We start from the raw sequence: 14,835 nt of genomic DNA, 5'->3' as shown, positions 1-14,835 counted from the left end.
CATATTTCCTGGAGTGTACATGGTTTCTCCAGATCTGACAACTTTTCTTTAAATATCCAAAATACACCTGATTAAAATACCGCCCAAACCAGCAAAGATGAAATACTTATCCTGTCCTCCCAAAGACAGGACACAACAGAGCTTCCATGAACTCACCTCCTTTTGTGGTAGTAAATGTTATTTACCCTCTCCAAAAATCTAAGGAACTTTATGCCACTTCTCCCTGGCATCTTTTAGAAATTTGACAACTCCTCGCAACGTATATAGATATAAATATGCATACATCTGCAAACAGACCTTTCTTGGATTAAAATTTGATATTGAATTTAGTATGGTAAAGAACCACCACCTGAATATATATGTGTAAAACTGTGTTTTGTTCTTTGTGACATATTTGAAGTATTTTTTAAAGGAAGTTTTGGATTTAATGATTTTTATGATTCTGCATTTGAAACCTAAGAGCAGTGTTCCCACTAATAAAGTGCATAGGTGAAATGATAAGACACATGTGGGATTATATGTATTATAACATATACATGCATTTGGAAGCCACACCGAAAGGTTTTGCATGACTGTGTGGGGTTCTGCCCTTTGGTGACACCATATAAATAAAAGTGATGTGGTATTTGAACAAATCAAAAAGTTTAAAATTATGAGTCAATTAAGATAATGTTGGGATTTTCCGACTTAAAAACCACGACAGAAAATGCACAGGAATGTAATCAGACAGGCGTCTGCCAGGAAAGAGTTCATCTTTCACTCTGTAGCTCAGATCAGCACATCCATGGCAGTTATGTATTTTAAGCCATAAATCAGGGCTGCTCAGTGGAGGGGAGAGGCTATCAGCCTCACCCAGGAGCCGTTTCCCACTGACACTAGACCTCTTCTAGGCCAAGACCTCCTTCCTCCCTCAAAGATTCCACCTGAGATGTGTTTCTAAACTTTAGGATACCATCTGCTCACTAAAAATAGACATTTTTATCTCCAAAAGGGCAGGATTCCGCACGTGAGCCTTTCACATACATGTCGAGGATGGGGGTGAAACACACATCAATGACATAATCTTCCCAGTGAACGCTGACCAGTCAAAAATGGCTGAGGCTGTAATATCTTCTGAGCGATGCTTTCAATTGGTTATCCCCTTGTATTAATGAGATAAAAATTGATATTTTGAGTACTCGCATAAGTCCCAAAACTTCAGTACACTTGGCTTGCTTCTGGGAGACTTTGACTACACTGAACCTTTGTAGAATTAAGAGGCTATGGTTACTGGGAACTCATGCTGGGTTATACCAACTCCGTTACATATTCCTGCAAAATGCACAGTCTCCATCCCTTGAATTCCTGGGAACAGATGTCTCATTCTCTTTGCTGTTTTTCCCTTTAAGAAAGATGGTGAGGATTTAGAGATATTGTTCTGTTTTCTACACAACCGACCTTGGAGGCTTCCTTTGCTGAAAGTGTTAGCATGAAGTTGTGAACATAAGGTACAAACATAAGTACACACGCTGCTCACATCATATGTTATCATCACATAATTGAATCATTTCACTCTTGCATGCTTTTTGCCAACTTTTTGACTGTGGAATATGTTGAGTCTTTCACTAAGCTATTATAGAGCACTCTCCCTTAAAATATTTCTATGAGCAGATACAATACTTCAAATTATTAAGGAAATAAATTTATCTTATATCACAAATATTACACTTACAAAAAAAATTTTAAATTGTCTTTTGTTAATATTTATTTGTTGAAGTACAATGGCATTTTAAAAGCTAATATTTATTCATTTATATTTTATCTCAAGAATAAAATATGCTCATATTTTGTGGTAATCACTTTGATCAAAATAAGAACTTTATAGGAGATGCTACTGAGTAAAGAAGACTGAAGTTTTAACAGGTTACGACATCAGTCAGAGGCAGAATAGCAGTTAGAAGCCAGGTATGTCTATTTCAGGGATTATTCTGGGGAAGACTTGGGAACAAAGAGATCATACAAGTACTCCAGGTCTCGTCCTCCTCTTCCATAGTTTTGACCTTACTGTTAAGATTCTCACTCACACCATTGGCCTCTGCCACTGAGAGTATAACGGCAGTCACAGTGACGTCCACAGTTGTGTCACACTGAGTTCAAAGCACGTGGTGTTCCTCTCTAATCCGAAACTACTTTTGGAGAGTCAGAACGCAGAAAAGCCAATTCCAATCTTCCTTTTTCTTTTTTCTGTTTTCTCCTACTGAGGCACGTCAACATGTGGCAAGGAACGCTGCTTGCTCTTCTTGTTCACTTACAGCAGCAGTTCCCTTACTGTAACGGGGGTTTTGATTCCCTCCTCCTCCCTAAGCACCTGCCTTGATGAAGGAAGATTGCTTGCAGGCCCTTAGATGTGGCTAGGGAGGTGTTCCTCTGAGTCAGGAAAGTCAAGGGCCACAGCGCCAGTTTAAGAAGCATCTTCTCTCTATCCAGGGAGAGGAGGCTCATCATGTGCATTTCTGCCCTAAGCAGAATGTACATCATTTTCTTGTCTTTTCCTTCCTTAGAGTGATGACTGTTTCAAGATGAGAGGAAAGACTGTTCTGTTCATGTAAAGACAAAAGACGGGACCTTTTAGTGCATTTTAAAAACAACGGGACATTGAGTCTGTCTGAAGGGGTCAATTTTTTCAGAGTTTATTAAATAATATATCTTAGCTATATTTTAAATAGTGACTGAATGTTACTACATACACACACATTGCTGTTACTTGACTTTTGTCTTATACGCTAATTTTAACTAAGTGAAATTCCTTACTTTATTAAAGCATTTTTGCATATAGTCGACATACTAATCTAAACCACAAGCACATGTATGGATATGAAAAGTTAATTGCCTAATTTCATTCTCGTTCTCATAATGCCTGATTTAATAATAATTAGAACATATCTGCCTTTATACAGTAATACTAACTAAATATTTGTATATATGTTTATATTGTGTTGTAGGTGACTATTAATATTTACTATTGATGTTCTTTTATTAACACTGTTGTTAATCCTAAACAGCTGTATACCCAAATCACCACACAGACACTGGGATTTATTTAATTAACCTAGAACACAATGCTGGGCAATATTTACTCCATCCTAAACCTCCAAACCCTCAGAGTTTCCTAACATTTAGATTTCCCACATTATACTTGCTTTTATTGATATATTAGGTCCAGCCCATCTCTGCTCATGGTTCCAAGATCTCTCTCCTACCTCTGTTCTCCCGGCTCTCTCCTGCCATTCTCTCCCACTCTTTCCTGTCCTCTGGCTCCTCTCCTCTCCTGCCTACTCCTTCCTCTCTGTTGCTCAACATTGTGGCTGGTTGTCGAATATATTTTGTCATGTTCACACAAAGTTGAGACAGGTGATGCTTAGAAAAGGTATCACAATGCAATGTCCGGATTGAAACCAGAGAGTAGGGGGAGAGAAATCAGCATTTGAATGAACAAGGGTTAAGGTGTATACATTTCAAAAGAGCATTATACCAACAATATTGTTTCCAATTGTAAAACAAAATTATTCAGTATATTAAATTTTTTAACTGTTGTCAAAAGAGGCTGAGGTGTCTGAGACCACAATTTGAACCATTTGTGCAATATAAACAACTGGACGGAAAGTACATATCTGTAGAAAGGTACCACAAAGCACATAGACCTCAAAGAACGTGTGCATTTGAGGCTTAAGAAAATGGTGGGTTTAGGTGGGTTCTGAGGAATCGGCACGAAGAAACAAATTTTAGATAAACCAAGGATCTTGAGTAAAAGCAATCAGATGTGGACCTTTCTTCATCACAAGAAACCATTACTCAAAGATAGTTTGAGTCCTGAGAAAGACTTAGCTTCAGCAAAAACACGGAGGGAGAGGAGATGTTTCAATACATGCACTCTCCCTTCTGTAACCTCTTCAATAACTCATTTTACTGATTCATGGAACAATTAAGCTTCTTCAATTATTCAAATAGATTATCTTCATATTAAACCTTGCTTGTAATCAGTGTTATTTGTAGTCTTTGGATCAAACGGTCAAAAGGGGACTGTAGACTATTAATTATAAATGGTTGCCTCAGAGTTTTCACAAAAGCCATGTGCCAGCAGACAAACAAGTTAACAAATGGTAAATTTCTCCCTTTGTCCTCATTGATGACAAAGGCGCAAGGTAAAATTTGTCTTTCAGAATAACCATGATCAAGAGATTCTTCCATGGCCTAAATAAAACTGAAAGAGCAAAGGGCAACAGAAAATAATATTGATTACATTAAAATCCATTTACATTTGCTAAATAATTTACTGATTAATATATTCATTAGGTAACTATTCTCTGGTTCTCTCAAGAGGTAAGCAGCCAGTCAGACACTGCCCATGACTCAAATGTTGCTTTATCACAGTAAAAATCTCCTTCAGAACTTCCTAGTCCATAGTGTCAACCCACACAAATGTGGATGCAGAACACTGGGACACATCCTTGAAGGTGTCTGACTTGTTGCCTTCTAATAAGCTGTATTGTATGTTGGCCAGCAATACCAGGTTGTCCTTGAGCCCCTGAGGCCATTTTGTGGGACTTGTTGGTAATTGTCAGGACCAGGGCTTCCTCATCACTTGACATCATTTTTTTTAACTTTGGGTTTGATTGTTTTATCTTACAGAGGGCTCTCTTTTTTTAATTTTTATTTTTTAATATTAGTTACAGTTTGTTAACTTTGTATTCCTGCTGTATCCCGCTCCCTCTTTCCCTCCCAATCCCACTCTTCCACCCTCATCTCCTCCCTGCCGCTTTCCAAGTCCACTGATAGGGGAGGTCCTCCTCCCCTTCCATCTGACCCTAGCTTATCAAGTGTCTTCAGCACTGGCTGCAAAGTCCTCCTCTGTGGCCTAGCAGGGCTGCTCCTCCCTCAGGTGACGGGGGAGGTCAAAGAGCCTGCCATTGAGTTCATGTCAGAAACAGTCCCTGTTCCCCTTATTAGGGTACCCACTTGGACACTGAGCTACCATGGGCTACATCTGAGCAGAGGTTCTAGGTTGCATCCATACATGGTCCTTGTTTGGAGAAACAGTCAGAGGTCTCTTTAAACAAACTTTGGGACATTCCCATTTGAATTGCTTCACTTCTATCTCTGTGTGTTTCACTTGCTTTCCTCAATCATATGAATTCATTTTCATTTTTTTATTTTTTTCTTATTAGTTACATTTTATTAACTCTGTATCCCAGCTGTATCCCACTCCCTCATTCCCTCCCAATCCCACCCTCCCTCCCTCCTCTCCACCCTGCCCCTTTCCAAGTCCACTGATGGGGGGGACCTCCTCCCCATTCATCTGACCCTGTTCTTTTTTACATTCATCATTCCTTTTAGTTAAGACTGCCAATCTACCAAAGACAAAACACATCCTCATGTGGATTATAGCACTAGTGAGAAACCCATCTTAAAAAAAAAGTCTTTTTATTTCTAATCAGAACTAATTAAAAAGTAACAGAATCAAGTATACAACAAGGACATTTGCTCAACCATGTTCTTGCTATATTTGTAATAGCAAGAAGCTGAAAACAACCCAGATGTCCCTCAGTTGAAGAATGGATATAGAAATTGTGGTACATTTACACAATGGAATACTACTCAGCTATTAAAAACATGGAAATCTTGAAATTTACAGGCAAATAGTGGGAACTAGAAAAGATCATCCTGAGTGAGGTATCCCAGAAACAGAAAGACACACATGGTATATATTCACTTTTAAGCTGATATTAGACATATAATATAGGATAATCATACTAAAATCTGTACACCTAAAGAACTTAAGAAAGAAGAAGGACCCTGGGTAAGATGCTCAACCCTCATTCAGAAAGGCAAACAGGATGGACAGGGTACCTACCATAGAGGGTCTCTGAAAGATTCTACCCAGCAGGGTATCAAAGCAGAGGCTGTGACTTTTAGCCAAACTTTGGGCAGAGTGCAGGGAATCTTATGAAAGAAAGGATAGATAGAAAGATCTTGAGGGGACAAGAGTTCCACAGGAGAGAAAAAATACCTGGACACAGGGGTCTTTTCTGAGACTGATGAGGACCATTCATAGAGATGACCTAGAACTCCTGCACAGATGTAGCCTGTGGCAGCTCAGTGTCCAAGTGGTTTCCCTAGTAATGGGAACAGGGACTGTCTCTGACATGAACTCAGTGGCTGGCTCTTTGATCACCTACCCTTGAAGGGGAGCAGACTTACCAGGCCACAGAGGAAGACAATGCAGCCACTCCTGATGAGACCTGACAGACTAGGATCAGATGGAAGGGAGGAGGACCTCCCCTATCAGTGGACTGGGAGAGAGGCATGGGAGGAGATGAGGGAAGGAAGGTGGGATTGAAAGGGAATGAGGGAGGGGGCTAAAGCTGGGATACAAAATGAATAAACTGCAATTAATAAAAAAATAAATAGATTACAAAAAAGAAGTAACAGAATGGGGGATGGGTTGATGACTCAGTAAACAAAGTGCTTGAATCATGAGGTCCTCAGTTCAACTCACCGGAACCCAAGCAAGCATGGTAGCATCCCAGGTGCTGCAGGATATGAGGTGGAGACAAGAGGACTCTGGGAGCCAGCAGCCAGCAGTTTGATGTACATAGTGAAGATCTGGGCCAACCAGGAGATCCTATTTAAAACAAAAAGGAAGTATCTAAGGACTGAGAGAGAGGTTGTCCCCTGACCCCCAAAATCCTGCTGGACAAATGTGCCTGCACACACTTGTGTACGCACACACACAAAGGTATATACACAGAGAAAGAAAATAGAGAGTATTTCATGCTGACAGTTGTTAGTGATATGATGAAATGAACTTGGCAGTTCCCATACAATGTGTTTCATTCTTCATTTATGTCATAAGCACAAAGGTCAAGTACTTTCCCTTTTGTCTGATTTAATCACATTGTGTTTTGATTGGGTTATATGCACTGTAATGCCATTGTTTCCCATATAATGACTTGTGATTAACAGGGTTGTCTGTTCTGAATTTTAAGCTGTAATTTATGGCATATTTTTGTAAGCTAAAGCAGAGCATGTTTCTAACAATGAATTTGCAAATAAATTCAGGAAAAATAAAGTTCGGGACACCAAACACATATAATTGGCATAGGTTTCATCTTATGAATGTTTCTCAGGAATTACTGTTTTGTTTATTTTAAAAATATTTATTGGTTCCCTTTTTGGTGTCAGGTACAGTTAAGGGCTCTGAAAAGCAAATAATATGGCTGTGCGTGCTGGGGAGCCATTACCATATTACTTGAAAGCAGCGCTTCAGTCCAATGAATGCCAGTAATCCTAAAAATCTATGTGTCCCTTTCACCCCTTAAATCTTATTTTTAATTCTTTAATGGCTTTAATTAAGTTGAGAGTAATTTATTGCTGCAAGTAGCTTTGCAGGGTTACCTAGCTTATTCTTAATTACATTATGAATATTTAATAATACAATGTTTTTCATCCTATATTCTGGTGTAGCAGCCTCTATCCCATTTGGACATCTTGAACATGTTCCCTTCGCTCATTTTCTGTTTATTACTTCTGACATGCGCACTATCGCTGTTTCTCATCTGGATTATTAGAGCAGATTTCTGGTGCATTTTCTTTGATTTTCCTAAGGCTTTGATACATTTGGTGCACATTTATGAAATGTCGTTATGACACTACCTCATTTTACAAAACCTTTGGCAGCTTTCTAATGTACACATCGTGAAAGATAGACCGAAGAGTGAGGTGATTTGCAAGAAAATGACCCGCAAACACACCCATTGGCCAATCTGATAAAGGCAAGACCTCAACTGGAGGCAACTCTAGTTTACGTCAAGTCGACAAAAACCTAACCGGCACAGGTGGCGGGGCGGGGAGGGAGGGGTTGCTGTTTCATAAGGGAAAGAATAAAGACTGAGAAATGCAACTGATTGCTCTGGAGCCCCTCATAGTAGACTCTCTCGGAAAGCAGGTGAAATTATTTGACGTGGATTTAGGATACTAATATGAGGGTTAGTTGTGGGAGGCAAGGCAGCCAAACAAAGGCACACAAATCACTCCGGAATTATTAAAAGATCAGTTGGAACTTGCAGTTATGTGCAGCTGTAAGGTGGTGAGGCTGGAGAAGGTCCCACAGATCTGTAAGCAGGAATATCACCTGTTTAGTAATTATCACGCAACACAAAGAAGAGAAAGCATCTAATAGTCAAACGTTTACTCCACAGTGGCATCACGCTTGCACAGACAGCTACAATCGCTGCTCTTCAGATGGCTAATCAAGTGTCGCAAAATAGATAACGCAGGCATATCATACTATATCTCATACACATTACAGAAAAATGCTCTACCTTTAATCGTCACCGCAATTTTGCATATTTATAAATGGTTAGTTTCCTGTGACACAGAACTAAGTTTGGAAGTCGTAGAGATTTCCGAAAAAATAAGCAAAATAGTTATCATAGATAAAATGAGACTGAAATCTGCTTTTACCAATCCACGGTCCTTCTCACCATTCCATTCAATGTCTTATTTCTTTAGTCTGCAAAATAAGAAATGGCACCATTGCCCATAAATATTCTTTTAAGTTACATATTCTATTTTTGTCATATTTTTGTTGAACTATTGATTTTTTTAATATGCCAGTTACAACATAATGCTCCTTTGTAGAAATCATACCAACTTTTGTGTATTGCTTCGTTTATTTTTATTTTTTCCTTTTTTTTTGTAAATTTTAATATTTATTTTCAGTTATGTGTACATGGGTATGTTTTTGCAAGTCTGTATGTGTTGGAGTCCATGGAGCAGAGATTATAAAATGTTGTGAGCCACCTGATATGGGTGCTGGGAACCAAACCCAACCTTCTGTAAGAGCAGCAAGTACTTTTAGCCCTGGGGCCATCTGAAGTGAACTCCCTTCTTTGCCTTTTAATTCCTTACTTTGCACACTGTCACTCCTGCTGTTCTTCCTTCCTATGCTCTCTGTCATTGCTCCGTCTGTTTTCTTCATTTATTTTATGAACAGTACCTCTACAATCTGACTGTACTTCATGCCACTCCACCCCAATGCTGCAGGTTCCCCGAATCTGCAATTCTACACCCTACTAGACATAATTAGGCTATCCTTCTGTTTTCATTAAATAGAAAAAACAACACCCATCCTTTTTACTCAGCCAATACTCAAGCTACTTCCTATCTGCCTCCGGATCTTCAAATACCTCTTGGCGTCCCAAATGTCTTTCCCTCAGTGCCTTTTGTTGGTGCCTCCATTCCATTGCCAACACAGCTGTTCTATCCAGCATTCACAACATTATTCCTCCTCCATACTACTTCAAGGGGGATCACTGGTAAAACTGTCAGTGTGAGACAGTGAAGCTGTTTTGGCTATGGTTTTCCATAAAGACTGTTTAGAATGGACCTAAGGTTGCTGTACTATGGAGACCTGCTCCTTCTTCCAGCAGGGAAGACAGACATGATGCCTAGAGCAGTAAAAGCCATCAGCATATGTGAGAACAAAGGCCGCATATTACGGGAATCAAGAGCCAAGTCATTTAGAAAAACACAACTGAGTTCCCAGAGCCTCCTTGTACTGCCCACTCCCCGACTTCTTGCTGTTACGGATAAATAGTCTCATTGTTGAAGCCATGCGCGTTGCCAATACAAGTGCCTCTGTCTCACTTCTAGTTGTCTTCTTTCTATTATTCCTTCATTGACTTTTCCTGAAACCTTATATCCCCACATGCTTTCTTTATTTAGAATTCCTTTACTTTTTTTCCTCTATATTGTGTATTGATTTATCATCATTTAGTGCACAGTGACTATTACCCACAGTATTCTTCTTCAGGGTCCTAGACTGGAGATTCAATATAATAAGGGTAATGTGATAGTATTCTAAATTGAATTGAATTTGTACTCAATTCTTCCAGTCGGTCAAAGCAATCTAAGGTGGACCAGTATTCTTCTCTTCTTAAGAAATGCTTCTTTTGCTACAGTGTTGAGCTATGGAACAAAATTCTGCCTGATGACCAGTTATGCTACACACCATACAAAACAGAAGTACTCCCTTCCATTATGTTGGCAGTTAATTTGTATTAATCTTTCTTTTCTATATTGCTATTCCTTTGGGGAATCCCTTCTCCCCAGTTTTAGCTCATGTTTCCTGCTAGCAAAATGAGCACTTGACACAAGCCACACAGTTCAATATAACTTATTCCTATGGTCATAATGATTGCCTTGGTCAGAAGCACATGGCCTAACGCTGGTCAAGGGCATCCTTCCTGGATTCTGTTGGCCAGGTGAGAAAAGGGTTAGTCATTTTGCTGATATTGATAATGGTAAAAACACTATAAATTGGGGGCTTCCAAAGCTTGCATACAACCACAAGTCTCTTTAGGAAGTCAAAATACAAGTGAACTTCATCAAGTTCTAGAGTATTGGGATAAGAAGCAATTCTGTTAATGGTGTGTAAGTTCTTGATTCTAGAATATGATCGATGCAATCTGACTGGCACTAAGAAATGTCAACTGTGTTGCTTAGCCACTCTGCTCCCTTCAGCATAAAAATAATAAATCTTAGATTTCCATGTGACCCCCAAAGTTCATGTGTTGGATACTTGATCCCTCTCTACTACAGTAGTTTTGGGTGCCTTCCAGGAGATAACTGAGTCATGGTACACTGTTCTTATCAATGTATTAAGTTATCATGAAGGTAAGTTTGTGTGTGTGTATGTGTGTGTGTGTGTGTGTGTGTAAATGGGTTTCTTAAAAAGGGATGAGAGGCCTATCTGCTCCTGCTCTCTCAAACCATCTCATTGTCTTTCCTCATTCATTAGATGACTCAGCAAACGAACTCGGTTGCCAGTATCTCCATCTTAGATTTTCTAACTCTGCTTTCACAACAGATTCATTGTGTTTTTCATGTATTACTATTTTAGTATTCTGTTACAGCAGTATTACTGGAGAAAGACAACAGTGGTACTTTCATCAACATGCAGTGTGTGAATTAAGTGAGGTAGTACACAAGAGCTTAAAATCATCGCTTGCACACAACAATCAGTTCATACATGTTAGCTATTAGGAACACAGACATTTGCCCTCTGTGGCTCTTAAGTTAGGGATAAGTTATCATTCTTCTTTTAAAGACACTAAATTCAGATTGCTTTCCCTTGTGAAGAGTCTTGTTTAACATAATTAACAAAAAGCACAAAGACTTAGCATCTACAGGATTATGATAGACTCAGTCTCTCTGAGCTGAGGAAGAGAGGAGGGATTGAATCAGCTAATTCTGGACCATCAGGGCTTCCTTCCTTGAGTTCTATCAATCATGTTATCTGTGGTCTACACACCCATCCCCCACTCCTAGTCAGGAAAAGGTCTCCTTATTGTCATCCTACTGTAAAATCCTTCTTCTATGTAGCCAACTAATAATATCACCACTATGTAGAATTATTTTTAGATATCCATTAAAATACAAAAATATGAAGAATCAAACACAGGGCAGAGATAAAAATGAGAGAAAATATTTCTGTAATGAAAATATATGCTCACTTCATTTTATTTAACCCTTGCACTGGAAACTTTTTCCATAGTGGTTTAGAGTAAATACTATTATTTCTAAGCAGCCCACATGCTAAATAGCATACTTTTCTTGGTGTAGATTTCTGGAGGGATATGCAGGGGATTTGCATGCTTAATTCCCATTAGCACCTGTCACTGGGATTTATTATCCCACAGTTAATTCTCCACTTACCGGAGCCAGCCAAGAAATGGGAAGCCCTTGTATATGGATTGAAGCAATGCTTTTTATTTTTTTTATTTTTCAAAAGTGAGCTGCATTTCATGTTGGTTCCTCAAACACCTGCGTTATTCCAAACCTGAAAGGTCACATTCAGATACACTTTGGGTTCAAATCTATTTACACTTAATTTTTATTCAATGGTTAGAAAAGCCTCCATATTGTCTACAACTGCACAGGGTGCTATACTGGACTTGGCTCAGTTTTCAAATCCACTGACTCATATTCCTCTATTCAATATCCAGGAAATATTTATTGACCCTGTGCTAGGCTGTGCTCTATATTCTGGGCAGAGTGCTGAATGTAATAGGGAAAATGCACCTTGGGGTGGATACATTCTATTGGCACGTGTTTATACTTGCACATATTTGGGCATGCACATACACATAAAGGTGTATAAAATAAGCATTCAAATACATGGGCAGATATGTAAAATAAGCACTATTGTGAAAATTCAAGCAGGTGAATGGAAAAAAGGGTGATAACTTTTTCCTGTTTGCCAGAAATGAGTCAGAATCCTCTCTAGGCAGAGATATTTTTGCCCAGATCTCAGAGATTTAGTAAGCCTGCACTCAGCAGCCTCTGAAACACTGCATTATTGTTTTCCTGGAGACGAAATTGTGACAGTCAGTGACACCAGGCAGAGTGCTGATACAAAGGCAGTGTGGAGCCTGCCTGCACACCGGAGCTGCCCTGCTTGCAGGTGCTAGCTGGGCCCCAGCCCCTGGACTCCCACTCTCCTGTTTCCCCCGGCATCTCCACACATCATTTCTCAAACCATGCTCCTGCCCTCTTTAGGCTGAATTTCAGTATTGAACTACTTTCTTTTGCCTTATCGCTTACTGATGCTTTTAAGGAATTAATTTCATGCAGTATCGACTGCTGAGTGCTTCAAAGACCCAAACAGGAGGATGTGATCATTTTAACCTTCCGCACCGTCCTAGACTTTGAAGATTCTTCCCAGGTGAATCTTTTTGTCAACCAGACAACCAGTCCTGACTGAATACCAAGTATGGGTTAAGTTCTGTGTTAGCAGTGTGGGATGGAAAGATCTCTGCTCTAAATGAGTTAAATTCTACTCAGGAAAGACAGGCAAAATAAGGGTATGAAGAATAAATGAATAACTCTACAATTTTGTTGTTGTTGTTGTTTGAGACAGGTTCTCTCTATGTAGCCCTGGCTATTCTGGAGCTCCATAAGTAGACCACGCCAGCTAAGACCTTACAGAGAGTCTCCTTCCTGAGTGCTGTGATGAGAAGCTCACGCCACCACGCCCATCACTTTACAACTTCTGGAGTCTTGTTTACAGGACACTGCCTATGCACAGAGGTTTCTCCCGTGGACTCTAAGCTCTTATCCTTCCTAGGGGAAATGATAAAACCACTAGATTCAACCATAGTCTCTTCTGGTGGTGCGTGACATTGACAGGCTATCAGCACCATCCACCATGGTAGCCAATATCTCCATCTCCACATAGCCACTTACATTCTGATGATTAGAAACACGTTAAAAAAAATACGCCATTTCACAAAAGCCACACTTCGAGTGCCCAGCAGATATGTGTGAGAGCTAATAACTACAAAAAAAAAAAAAAAAAAAGGAGACCACAGGTGCAAACATATTCTCAACCCTCACTGAAATGAGAACTGTTGAAGAGAACTGGCTGAGGCAGCAAGAAAAGCTGAGAATCTTCTAGATCAGAACAGCAGTCAACAATGACTTTGTGCTGAACATTTTTACCTATATTTAACTCAATCGAACCTCACAAAACCTTATATATCATTGCTTCGAATGAACCCACTTTACAGATTAGAAAACAAACACCTGGCCTTTGGAGCCATCCCGCTCATAAATCGCCATGGATTGATCCACCCATCTGGCACCGGCACCTGACCTCTTACCTAAATATCATGGTGTGGACATGTGGGGAAGCTAAAGAAAATGAAGCGATTTTAAAGTGGCAGGAAGAACCTCCATGGAAATAAAAAGAGGCTAATTTTGTCAACGACTCTCCCAAGAGTGACCTTTCCAAGTCTATGAAATTCATCCAAGGCACACGTAACGGGTAGAGGTTTCAATGGAGCTGGGCAGGCAGAATCACCGGGCATTAGAGTTAGAATGTTTCCGAGAGAACAAAAAGTAAAAAAGACATGCAGAGGTTACCTGGCCTCCTTGCCCCAACAGTTATGAGCACAGTTTAAATTAGACTTGGAATTCATATATTTTCCTCCCATCTATTTGCTTAGCTCTGTGTGTGTGTGTGTGTGTGTGTGTGTGTTTACGTGTGGCTCATGGCTCTTTTGGCACTTTAATTTGAACTTTTTACATGATAAAGTATTAATTTTAAAGTGCACTAGTCTAAGAAAGGGATTTTTTTTTCCACAGTGCTGTCTTGTTGAGCTTAGCTGCTGTGTTCATACATTTGCCTTCCTTTTGTCTAGATTGGCCTTGTTTTACCCGCTCGTTAGAGTCTTCCTTCATCTTTAAGTCAGAAATCCCCAGCCTAACTACTCCCAAAAAAATCATTCCGAATCGGAGCATATTTAGCCCTGTTCGGAATTTGCAGACTAAGTTATAGGCTCCAACATCATGTTGAGAACCTGCAAATTTGGTTCTGTTTTCTGAAAGTGTCTCTTGGTATTGCCTCAGCACTCTTGATAGGCTCAGTCTCAGCAGCCACCCAGATGAACAGGCAGAGGAATCAGTACGGAGGGAGTTTCCATTGATTTTTAGTTTTTGTTCCACCGCAAATAGGTCACGGGCTCGCAAAGCATAAAACAGCCTAACTGGCGCTGACAACCCAAAGCTAGTGGGGCTGTGGCACCGCGAAAGCTTCTCGCCGTCCTTCCCATCTATGAGAACAAGTTCCAGCCCGCCTCCGGCTCAATCAAGCGCAACTCCCAAATCCTAGCGCGAGTGCATTCCTGGGGCGTCTGGCGGAGGCTTGGCCGGCTCGGGGACACTGCCAGGCGGTGGGCTGAGCTCCGCTGGACGCGGCCAAGTGGCCCGAGGCGCGCCCGAAGCTCTGGCGGA

General features: G+C 40.2%; 1 long non-coding RNA gene across 1 annotated transcript; it reads right to left on the bottom strand.

The window, feature by feature from the left end:
* Positions 1–1,738: 1,738 nt before the first annotated feature.
* On the bottom strand, positions 1,739–14,794 carry LOC132656876 (uncharacterized). Its single transcript, XR_009594660.1, has 3 exons — positions 13,966–14,794; positions 6,536–6,661; positions 1,739–2,576 (listed from the first exon to the last, which is right to left on the bottom strand). It is a non-coding gene; the product is annotated as an uncharacterized LOC132656876 (long non-coding RNA).
* Positions 14,795–14,835: the final 41 nt, after the last annotated feature.

This window comes from Meriones unguiculatus, chromosome 10 (assembly GCF_030254825.1).
Source record: "Meriones unguiculatus strain TT.TT164.6M chromosome 10, Bangor_MerUng_6.1, whole genome shotgun sequence".
Classification (NCBI taxonomy): Eukaryota; Metazoa; Chordata; class Mammalia; order Rodentia; family Muridae; genus Meriones; species Meriones unguiculatus.
Note: the sequence above shows the minus strand (reverse complement) of the source record. Positions and strands in the feature narration are given on the sequence as shown.